We start from the raw sequence: 13,016 nt of genomic DNA on the forward strand, positions 1-13,016 counted from the left end.
ATTTTCTTTGTTTTGTCTAATTCTGTACTTTCAGCTTTTTGAAGCCACAAAAAGTGTTCTGTAGAGTTTTTGCACAGCTCAGAAAATCCAAAATATGGATGCAGCAGCAGTATAATAATATTTTGATTCAAAGCCTGTAGGTCATTGTAGGATGTTAGATGCCGTTTAGTCTTTAGGAAGTTCTTTCTTTACCTGTCCATCTTGCCTGTGGGAGAAACCTGAGATGCAAAAATAAAACTTGCCACAGATGAGCAACAATAATGTGACACCTGACTATGAGTGCAGGGCTGCAAAACAACTGACATAGAGGTTGTAGAAAAACTTGAAATGCCTTGAATCTGCAGGTATAGTCAAAAAGTCTTTGCATAGAAGAGTTCTGAACAAACAGTGAATGTGTCAACAGCAGGAGGAAGCACTGCGTGGTTCTGATGGCTCATGCGACAGGTGCTCTTTAGTAGGGCAGGTGAAAACACAAAAAACAAAATCCAGGAAGTCTTGCTGAATATTTGTCCTTAAGTGGTGTAGACAACCATGGAAAAAAGGGTCCCTGATGAAGACTTAGAGTCGATACGCATTGGTTTGTTTGATTGCCTGTGCTCAAAGAATAAGTTCATTATATCATTGCACCTGAAGACAGAGTGCCCTAGTTTTCTCCATGGTTGTCTGCACCACTTAAGGACAAACTGAATTTGTGTCAGCCATTATTAAAGCTGGGCAAATTTTCCTCAAGCCAAGGAAAGGTGCTTCCTCACTTCATTTTCTCCTTTAGCCCTGTGATAAAAGGGATAATCCTTTTGTGAAAGAAAATAGCCTTTCTACAATTTCTTGCTCCAGCAAAATCTTAAAGCTCCCCTGCACTCATTAATGTTTCTCATCTTGTTTCTTCAGTCGGATGTTTGAGCTTCACTGTGCAGGATGATGTATGTGCAGAGTTTGACACTAGAAGACTGTTTTCACATTCATCTTCTGAAGGAGGGAAGTTTTTCTACGCTCACTGAAAATCAGATTTTGTCGCAAAGGGGCGAGACTATGAGCATGATTTGTGACATCACAACTGGTTTGGAAGCCAATCTTGTTCCAGAACTCAATTTACACAAGCGTGATGTGGAAACTTGAAGCCTCCTGTGCACAAACACTGAGATTGACCTTTACAGTGAGGTAGGAGACATCTTGTGTCCAGCTGTTAAACTTCTGAAATGAAATATATTTATAGATTCTGAAATTTTTAATGAAGGAGAAGAAGATAATTAACAGTAATTAACATTGTAATTATACTTTTTTTGTGGAAAAAAACATATCACACACATTATTAATTAAACATTATTAATACATGTCTGGAAGGAATCTTTGACTACACAAATCAGGTGTTTCTCACTTTTGCTTTAATGTCGATGAAGCTGAGTGAAGCTTCAGGTTGATTCTCTTAACAGTGTGGTTGTTCAATTTCTGATGTCTGATGGTCTCTCCATCACTTTTTTTTGTTTTTATGTTCCGTCAAGGTCAGAACATGATGTTAGGAGAGGGAAAAGGACATGAGTTTACTATTCACATAAACTCTGTATTTCACTGTTAGGGCTATCTAACCAACAAGTAATCCTGCAGCCTGCGCTGAAAAGTATGATTAACCTTCATTTCAGGCTCCTGCACTAAACCGCTGATAAGGATAATGCATCTGTAAGCACTTAGTGATCCTATGGAGGAAGAGTAAAATGATGAGACATGTTGACACCTGTGGTCGTGCTGTTGCCTGACACTGCAAATAAAATGGATAGATGGATGTATTCTTGACTGGCAGCAGGCTCAGAGCTTGACTTATAAGCTGTATGCAATTCCTCAGCCAAGTCTGTTTTAAAATAGAAACAAGATAATCATAAATATGTATCAAGCAGAAGGGAAAAAATCATAAATATTCATTGTTGAGTTTACATATCATGGCTTGTTTGCGTCAGGACTGCAAGCCACAAATGTTCCCAAGTATAAATCCTGCCAACTCTGTTCCTTATCTACCCTTTGTGGTCCTGAGCGCAGAGGTGAGAGAATTGTGTGTGAACTCGCTCACATGGGAAATGAACCGACAAATCAGGATGAAATGAAAATCAAACGAGAGGGGGTTGACTGAGAAAGGCAATTACATCTAATGAACAACATTTGTCCCCAGCACACAGCTTCAATCAAATCAGCCCTCCTCCTCCCATCATCCTCTATTTCTGCTCACCCTCTCAGGTCGTCATCATTCCTGTGCTTTCTCCCCATCTCTTTTCTCCCTCTCTCTCCTCCCTCTTTATTTCTATCTCCCCCCTTCCCACCCCAACCTCTCTCCCTCTTCCTGTCATCATCCTTCTGCTGTTGTGAGATTGTTGATCTCCCCAGAGGGACTATGGGATGCTGGAGCAGTACGAGAGTGTGTCTCATTACTGTGCTAATAGCAGGCCACAGGGAGACGTGCACACGCACACACACAGTTTTACAATGACAAGCAATGGCGGCGATGATAACTCCTCCGCATTCCTCACATTCTCACGCTCTCTCAGTCATCATTTCATGGGTGAATTACCAGGCATGAATACTTTTTAACGTGTCGATCACCTAGAGCCGGGGTCTATCTTAAGATGCGTGTCCACACGACTGCCAGAAATTCTCAAACCTTCCATCTAACACCAGTGCAAGATTTACTGGAACGCTAAAGCTCCAAGCTATGAAAATATGTTGGGGGTTTTTTTCACCCACTATTTTTGGAAAATCAACTCAAACTACTCTCCTATTTTACACCCATATTGGGAGCAATAGTATCAAAATGAGCTGCACAGATAACTGTTAACATTATAAAACCATCACTCAGAGATAGTAGCTTCACTTCTTGACCTGGATCCTGTTTGCAGCACATAAGGATCCAGTGAGCTCATTATGCCGCTTCTCTGCAGCAGTAATGATCTCTCATTCATCAGCTGGAGACTATCTCCACACACGCACACACACGTGCACACACACGCGCGCAAACACACAACACGCAATTGCACAAACAATCTGCCACACTTAAATGAATCCCAATGAGGCATGTAACCGGTAGTTTGTGCCTGGCTGTATGCTTGTTAGAGAGATATCAGCTGCTTCAATTGTGTTTCTCCGCATTACTGCGAGGGAGGAGAAGGCACGCGCTGTATGTTTGTGCCCTATACTTGATACATATGTGTATGCATGGGTGCTTGTTTGGATACTGGCAGGGTGCACACGGCGTTAGGCTATTCATACTGCACTATCAGATAACAAAGTGTGTTTATGTTTCAGGTGCAGGCTGAAAATGAAACCATTATTAAAGGAGAATACACAGCTGCAATGTATGAATAAATCAACTCCAGCTCACAGGAGGGGACAATGTCTCTGCGTAACCCCTGCAACACTACTTTATATACAACAGCATGTGAACCATTTGTTTTATTCTTTCATCCGAAGCACTTTACAGCAGCAAGAGTGCACACACTTTTAGTGGGTATTAAAATCTATAACCCTTGCAGTGTGCAGTGTGAGTGCTTTGCAAGCTAGCAAGGATTACTCTTTGTGGACATGGTTTGTGTGTGTGTGTGTGTGTCTGTGTGACCTGCCACATGAGGCCCACGGGTCATTACCCAGTCAGTCAGAGGACACAAGAAGCCGTTATCCTGGGGAGTCTGGACACTAAATGTTTGATAAGCCTCGAAAGCGGACGTCCTGTTTCTCTTCTCGTATAATACAGATGTACATTAAAGACCCAGCTGCTAAAAACATAGAAATGTACACGTATAAAGGAAGCTACAGTTTAGTTGACTGGGAGTAAAAATCTACTATGTGTGTCTGGTGCAGTCTGTAGCAGACTGAAGGAGTGTGAATGTGTTGGCTCAGCAAGGTCCTGAGAGATGTGGAGTTGATAGAGATGAGTCATGTAGCAATCTGATTAGGCTTCTCTCTCTTTCCCTCCATCATAACCATTCAATTTATTTCTGTACTGCAGATTTAAAAACTAAATACAACTAAAATAATGTATGGAGTTTAAATTTATTATCCAAGTTTCTATATACAAATAAATCTCTTTAAAAAAAATAGGATTAATATATTGTATTATATAAAAAGCATTCTACATGGCCATGGAACACATTATAACACATTATCATAACAATGTCTGTGACTGTATTTTCAGTGTGGCCTTAAAAAGTGTTTTTCGGCAACAGTTGTGACACAGTTTGTATAAATAATTGAACACCAGTTGGCTTTCCTCTGAAAAGATCCGCTGTGTAAAAACCTTCAGTGCGACTTCAAAGTGTGGAGTACTTTGCTAAAGCTTTGCCATTAGCTTTGGTAACAGATGCAAACAGGATTGGGAGATCTGAGTCAGTACACATCACATCCGTGGAACAGTCTCACAAAATGTTGCACGTCCTGGTGGTTTCTGGGAACTGTAGTCTGGTGGGCAATAAGTCTTCTGGCAGCCTGGGGATTCCATCCAGGACCTCTAGTTTTGGCAAACAGGAGAAAACACTGCACAGACAAAAGCAGAGACATAGAGAATGAGAGAAGAAGTCTTTGTCACCTCCTTTCATGAACTTTCTCCTTTTACCATTTTTGTCTTCTCACCGTGCACGGTAGTCCTGAGTGAAAGTCACTGGGTTGCGGGTCAGGTTCAGGGAGCGCAGTGGGCTGTTCCCCAGAGCTCCCAGTCCCCCCAGGGAGCCAATGGCGTTCTCAGACAGACAAAGATGCTCCACTGCTGGGAGCTTTGGCAGCTGACGCAGACACACCAGGTGGTTACGGTGCAGGTTTAGGATCCTGCACCTGCCCAAAGGAGGCACAAATACTGCTCAGTTTTCTTCTATGATTGTTATTGTCGTCTATTATATTGGGTGAGGGAGGCATAAAAGTACCAAAATAGACGCTTTTATCGGGAAAAGATTCCATTTGTGGTACCACATAAACAATGCAGTTATGGTAATGGTACTTCTTTCTGAATACGGGCAGATACAGTGGTGGACAAAATAACAGAAAAACATCACATGAACAAATAAATCTAATTCAGAAATAAAACAAAGAAAACACAAGTTAGCACGCAAATATATCATCATGTCATGTGGCAAGGTAAATTGTACAAAATCAGGACAAAATATACCAAACACAGAATAGCGTCATCTTTAAAAGGAACAGCTCACACATTTGAATTCAGCAGGGATATTTGGGAGTTATTAACAAGAGAGCTTCTCAAAGGCACTTCACTATAATCTTGAATTTGACCTCCAAATTAAACTATTTATAAACAGTTTGATGTTAGTTTCAAAAAGCTGGTATCGTTGGAAGGGCTTCCATTTGGAAAAATGCTTATATCAAAGTTGAGCACACAGAGTCTAGTGTAAGGAGCACAAAAACTGGATTCATGAGCAACTTAAAAGCATAGTATTGCAGGACATGACATTTTTCACCCTTCTAACTGCATCTGTATTAGCATGCGTCTGGAGCCTCATACACACTGCTGAACAAATTTAATAGAGGTATCACAAACACCAGAACAATGTCAAGAAGATGTATGGATTTCTATATCATAGAAATCATTGGAGGCTTTCCTTCTGGAAAGATTTATTCACACAGTCTGGGTAGCGTAGTACATACAGTACCTTGGCAGACGTACAGAACTCAGGTTAGTGAGAGAGTTGTCAACCAGTTGTAGTTTTTCCACACGGATCAACCGGCGGAGGATCCTGATGAAATTCTCTTGTTGGAAGGGATCACCCAAGTCCTGGTAGGACAGATTTAACTCCTGAGAAGAGAGGGTTAGGATATTCATCTCTCTGCCTTTTTATCTCTTTCCACTTTCTTCTTCACTTCCTACCACTGCTCCCCTCCCATCTCTTCTTCTGTATATCTCTAACATCACACAAACACACAGAAGCTTACTGACTTACCTGACAGTTTTCCCAATTCTCTTGTAGTCTCTCCTCCCAACTTTGCCCTTCCTCCTCCTCCCTCCTCGTCCTCCTCCATCTCTCCAAACAGACTTCATCCCCCTCTCTTTGAAACAGCTCCTCTTCAGATGGACCTTTTGATGACATTGTCAAAACAAAAAGACTATAAGAATCTTCATATCATTACAATCTGACAAACAAATAAAAAAGATCCTAATCATCATCTTTCTTTCCTGCAGTTTTAACAGTTATTGGTATAAAGTACAACTACTTTTACTAAATTAAATGAAACTCTCAAAAAACAAAAACAACAACAGTGAGATTTTAAAAAATGTTCAAGTCTATTAAATTTAAGTAACAGCATTTGCAGAACTTCATTTAAAATTCAACATTAATAGTGCAGGTCATTGCAGCATGACACAAAAGCCCACTCTCAAAGAACTTCTTGTTTCTTTTCAGCCCTACAGGAAAGTAATGAATGAATTCTCTGGATAAATTCTCTCAAAATGAGATGGCACATTTTAGCAGCGCATGATTCAGAGTACACCAGATCACATTTCCCTTCCTTCAGTTTGATTTCATCATACTGCAGCAAATAGTGCATAAAATCATAGTACAAAAGTCACAGTGGTGGTTTTCACATATCGATCCAGACCTTCTCTGACCCTGGGGCAGGTCAGCTGGTCACCTGTGACATCACACTGCTCCAGGCGATGCCACGACACAAACCGGAACCGACTGGATGGAAGCTTAATTGAAGAAAGAGGAGAACAGGACCATTCAGTGTAATGCTGAAGACACCAGAGATGAGTCACATCCCTCCCCTGAATGTAATCAAAATTCCCTCATTGTTAGTCAAATTCATTTCAGCCGAAACAGTCAAATAAATGTCAGAATGGTGGATAAAAAGAGAGGAGAACAGGAGACATACTAAAGTTTAATCTACCATGGCTCCCCATTAGTGCAACATAAACTCTATTAACTGGCATGCAGTTTAGTATGTAGCCAAAATCAATGGGTCATATTTTTTAGACCATTAAACAGTATTGCTACATGTGTTAACAAGGTGGAACCAATCAGTTATTACTCAAACTCCCTCAGATTGGCTGATGGTCGACAAGAATAATTATTGCTTCATCTTCTGCTAACTGAGGAATTACCAAACTCTGCAGACACCCAATATACTTATCATGGACTAACCTCCCCTGAGACGCTAACACCCTCCTCCTATTTCAGTCCATACCTCTCTTTCCTTCATACATGTTATTTTTGCCAGATCTTTCCACCAACTACATTATTTCATGTATCACATTACACAACACACCATCATTTTCTTCCTGCAATTCTCAAGTCCACACTAAGAAAATATCACATTCTTCATTAAAAATGCCACGGAAAATTGCAATTTATACTGTTCTGTGTCTTTGTTACTCCAGTGTGATGCGGCAGTGAATATGTTACAAATTTTTCTCCCTACTTGACCTTGCACCCACCTTGTTCACCCTTACTTTGTCTATGTAACTCTATACCCCTCTCTTTTACTTTAGACATAGGAATAACCTCACTCCTCTTGACTACTGCTCCTCACTGACACTCACAAAATAGCCCCAGGCCACCTGTTTAAATCATATGAAAATCATTTAGACCTACAACTAATGATTATTTAATTTCATATTGATTAATCTGTCGATTCTTTGCTTGATTAATTAGTTGTTTGGTCTATAATGTATAGCTGTTGCCAAACAACTCACTGCTGTCTTGACTGCACACAACATTTTAGATAAATTCCAATCTGGTTTCTGTCAGAGGCATTCCACTGAAACCGCACTTCTCAGGGTCTCAAATGACATAATGATGTCTTCTGATGTGGATGAATGCTCTGTCTTGGTGCTGCTGGATCTTAGTGCAGCTTTTGATACTGTAGATCACAGCATCCTGACTGAAAGGCTTAGGCAGTGGGTAGGTGTCTCTGGGAGCATCCTGGACCAGTTCTCCTACTACCTCTTGGATAGGAGTTTCTCTGTGTCGCTTGGTCCCTACATGTCTGAAACTGCTGCTCTTTCCTGTGGTGTGCCCCAGGGTTCTGTCTTGGGTCCTATACTATTTGCTTTGTATATGCTTCCCTTAAGTCATATTATTAGTAAATTTAACAGTATCTCTTATCACAGTTATGCTGATGATATTCAGCTTTATGTCTCCTTTAAACCTGATGAGACTGATAAACTATCTGTTTTGCACAATTGTCTGACTGTCATAAAGGACTGGATGGTTTACAACTTTTTACAACTAAACGCAGATAAGACTGAGGTCCTTATCATTGCTTCAGATAACATAGCTTCCAAAGTTGCTTGTTTGTTTTCTTTCTTCACTGCTTTTTGTTCTTATTTTTAATAATTTTACTCTTGAGAAGTACAATGTGACTTTGCTCTGTGAAAGATTCAATACTAAATAAACTTTACGTACTTACTTACTTTACTAAAATGTCAGAAAATGGTGACACATGTCAATCACTGTTTTCCAAAGCCAAAAGTGATATCCTCAAATGTTTTGTTTTGTCCACAACTCAAAGATATTCAGTTTACTATCATAGAAGACTTAAGACACCAGAAAATCTTCACATTTGAGAAGCTGGAGTCAGAGAATTTGGATTTTTTCCCCCTAAAAATGCCTCCAAATGATTAATCAGTTATCAAAATAGTTGCTGATTAATTTAATAGTTGACAACTAATCGATTAATCGACTAACTGTTGCAGCTCTAAATACATTGTTGATTAAAATAAAGCAAATAATAAAGGAACAGCTTGAAAGAATAAGGCAATCTAAATGTTTTGGTATTTTAAGTCGAATCAAGTCCATTAAGTCAAATATACAGTTGACTGAGATGATGATAGGCTGCAAATGATTAAAAATGAAGTGTGGATGAGTCTATTACACACTTTGACTCGGTTTGATTTAATGGATATATGAAGCAATGTCTTAAATATGCTACAATTTTTACATTCTAATTATGTGCTAGCACTTAAAGAATGAATGTCTAAATAAATTAATGAATAAATCAATGCATTGAATGAATTTATATTACATCTCAGGATGAGATGCATAGGTTCAGTACTAAAACAGAAGCATCCATCATGTACACAAGCAATAAGAATAACCCAAAATAAGCATGCTTTTTTCCACTTTGGAATTAAATTCTTTAGAGAGGCCATTTTGCAGTAGGATTTTTGGCACCATGCAAAATCATGAGTACATACACAGACTATTTTTCACCCGTAAATGGAGAACTCTGCGTGGAACATAGGGAGAACTGGGTAAGAAGCCATTTTTCATCTTTCTTTATTCAAAAAGTCAAGAGGGTGATCCTGCATAACAGACTAGGCGGAAGGCCAGTGGCCTGAGGATAATATAGAGAGTGCAAAGAAGAGAGTATAAGAGAGAATATTAGGCTCAGTTCAGAGAGGGGTAAAGTGGAGAGGGAGGAAGACACAAGATGAAAGGATGAGGAGAGGAGAAAAGGGGAGGACACAAAGGAGGTGTGAAGATGGAAGGGTCAGAGCTATAGACATGAAGGGAGGGGAAGGAGCACAAATACCTCTGAGTGATAACTGGCATGTTGTGTATGCGTGCCACTTACAGGTGTAGATACTAGTCCAGAATCAGGACTCTGGTCCACAGAGAGAGATGTGTGAGTGACGCCGAGGTCAGAGTACTGGGATGAGTGGGATTTGGGAAAGCTGCCACTGAGAGTGTTCACACCTGAAGAACTGAGAGACAACAAAGGGGGAAAAAAGAGAGATATGGTCATCTTGTACCTTATCTTTGGCCCCTGTTTAAACTGGAGCTGTCTTGTCTGTAATGGAAGCCCTGGTGTGTGCTGAAACCCTGACCACCGGCCGAGTGGTTAGAGTTACAGTGAACTGGGTCTGACAATGCAGATAAGGGTCTGTTGCCATAGCAGCAGGGGACACCTGAGCAGGTTCCATTAGTTTATAATAGTCGCTGTATGCAGGCGATAGCTGGACACCGGTGCCTCTATAATTGATACTGCCCGTTCTGTAATAGTTTGCTATGCTAACAAAGAGTTTGATATACAATAATGTAATTTTAAATGTATCATTTTAAGCTTGAGCCCTAGTCTGACTTTAATTTAGCTTCAGTTATGGAAGATATAAAGTTACTTGAGATAATGTAATTAAATTGGCATCTTCTCAAACTGAACACCATACCTTAACTAATTCATGCAAACACACACTGTTGGTTCTGGCTTACCTTTCTGACATGTCCCAATCTTCTTCTGGTAAATTCTCCTGGCCTTTAACGCATTGTGAGCGGCTCGGTTTAGCCCTATAAACCTGCAGCTGTTACCCATGGAGGCTGGTGGTTCTGTTAGTGTTCAGTGAGATAAAGTTTAGCGCCCTGTCTGCTGACTCGGGAGACTGACACCAGTGTGGGCCCTCTGCTGTAGGTGAGACACTCCTGAACTGCAGGACACAGACTGATCACTCAGCTGCTTGTTGCCTGGCAGCAGCAGTGTTCAGGTGTGTCACACAAGAGAGGTAGAAACAGGGGCTCTCAACCTCTACAGACTGAAAGTTAATACTCAGGTTTTAAATTAATTGCGTCAGCTTACCTGAAAATAACAACGCCCGAGACATTTTCAAAAGCTCAGGCTTTCTGTCTTTCACAAAGAGAGTGCTTATCTCTTTAACTCACAACACAAAAATCTTAGAACAAAACCTGACCCAATGGCGCACAAAAAATACAATATGGTGTGTTTTATTTGATCAGAAATCAAAATGTCACTGTCTTTCTTCTGCTTGCTGAATAATGTCCTTTGTTTCTCCTGCTGGAATTTTATTCAAGTCTTGTATTTTTTGTAAAACACTAAAAGGGGCCTGAAAATATATCATACTGAACATAACGTCATTAAACTTGGCATGTGTGCAGTAAATGTCTGTAAAAATAGAAAAAGAGACATAAAAACAACAACAATTTAACATTATTTAATTAAACATAAGAATGACCCAAAATGAGCTCAGGACTGAAGTCTCTTGGAGGTCATGGTCACTGGATGCAAGCTTTACTGAAAGTGGTGGAAGTATCCTTAGAGCTACATCTTTCACTTCTAAGCAGTATTTAATTTTGTGTCTTGTCTAAGTGGTGTGTAATAATTACTTTATAGTGTTAGGTATGTTCATGCAATACGTCATATTTTGTGAGCTTACATATTTTGTGGAATCTTTGTCTGAAAAGTAACCAACTGCAGCTGTCAGGTGAACGTCATGGAGTAAAACCATAAAGTGTCACAAAACTGAAATACTACAGGTTCTCAAAATTAAACTTAGACAGTCTCTGAGTAAAAGTACTGTATATAGTCATTAGGAGAGTTTGTTGTTTCTGTGGTTTTGGATGTTGTCATGGGTAGGAGGAGAAATAAGGTTGCTTTAGATTTTCAGTGGTGCACATTGAAGACATAAGGCACAGCTCTCATACCAGCTGGTAAATGCAATTTAGATTAAAAATAACTTTCCACACTCATGGGGATGTTGTTCCTCAGCAATGCCGCTCGTTGTGTTTGAGATATTGCAGCACTAAAAAACACGCTGTGCGCTCTGAAGAGATAACAAACTATTAGATACTTCATAGAGGTAAATGAAAACCTTGCTGCTGCAGTGGTCTGTGGAAATCATTCCCTCTGACTTTATACTGTACAGAACACCAACTTCTGTTTGGCAGATTTATTGCGTTTTCTGATTATATATACAAGACTGAGACATCATTTGCAGAAATCAACTATATGCTGCTAATGCTTTTTATTATTCAAATGGTTTCACTTGTTTTGTTCTTTGTTTCATCATGTGTGAAAATCACATCACACATAATTGGTATTCCATCTAAGGATGACATTTGTCTCATCAAAGTGTCTTTTTGTGCCATTTTTGTTGTTGTTGTTATCTTTATGTTTATCACACTGTACAACTGATCATTAATGGCAGGGAACATCTGTTGGGAATGTAATTATCAAGGTTTATTCCCTGATCTATTGTTATCAGTGCCAGCTAGTTGTGATGGGAATGTTTGATCAATTTTGGTGCAGCATATGTTCCCTTCATGGGATGACTCTTTAATGTTAAAGACTTGTTTTGCTGAGTAATGCCGGCTCAGATTCAGCATCTAATCCTAATGTTACCTCGTCACTGCTACAGCCACTATTATTATGAGAATCTGATTCTAAATCATAGCACAGGCAGTTAGTATAGGATCACTGTGTATACTGTGCTTTTTAAACATACAAATTCATAAAATGTACTTTATTAAAGAAGTAGTTAAAAGATCATATTCATATCTGGACCCTCCCAATAGATATATAACCCCATTTTGGATCCTACCCATTAGTTTAAGTTTGCTTTTGGGTTTATTAAACCCACTAACTGAAGTTATTGCATATTTGTTCTCCATAATCTTTTATTACCACTGAGATACACATGATCAGAACATTTCTTTATTAGAAAGAGCTAAATGTTGGTACTTCACAAACATACTGACTCTTATTAATGAATAAATTCCTCATGAATTGACATTTATCAGAGTCAACATGTTTGTCTCATTTGTCCTTGGTCACAGTAAATCCTTGCCTTGACCAGTGATAGGATCTGTTTCCTTCTGTGTGTGTGTGTGTGTGTGTGTGTGTGTGTGTGTGTGTGTGTGTGTGTGTTTGTGTGTGTGTGTGCGTGCGGTAGCTAGGTGATGCCACAGGTCTGAAACTACTCCAAGATGCTTTGGCAAGACATTGCCTGCTCTGGGAAGCTGAGTAACAGCAGAACAGCCAACGTCTGACTTGCCCCTGTCTTGTATTATTCAGGCACTGAATTCATAAAAGACTTTTATCAAAAGGCTTCAAAACTCCCGAAGCGTTGCATGTTCATCAGTCGCACCAAATCCTTCATTTAAAAAACCCAAAAGCTGTGTTAACTGTTAGATTAATATTAGATTAATGATATCCTAAATCCTTTGCTCCACATAAGCTGTTCTGCCCTTGAAAATACAGCTTACATCTAAAAATACCTTTGACAGATAAAAACAACCTCCGTGCAC

This window comes from Thunnus thynnus, chromosome 7, assembly GCF_963924715.1.
Source record: "Thunnus thynnus chromosome 7, fThuThy2.1, whole genome shotgun sequence".
Classification (NCBI taxonomy): domain Eukaryota; kingdom Metazoa; phylum Chordata; class Actinopteri; order Scombriformes; family Scombridae; genus Thunnus; species Thunnus thynnus.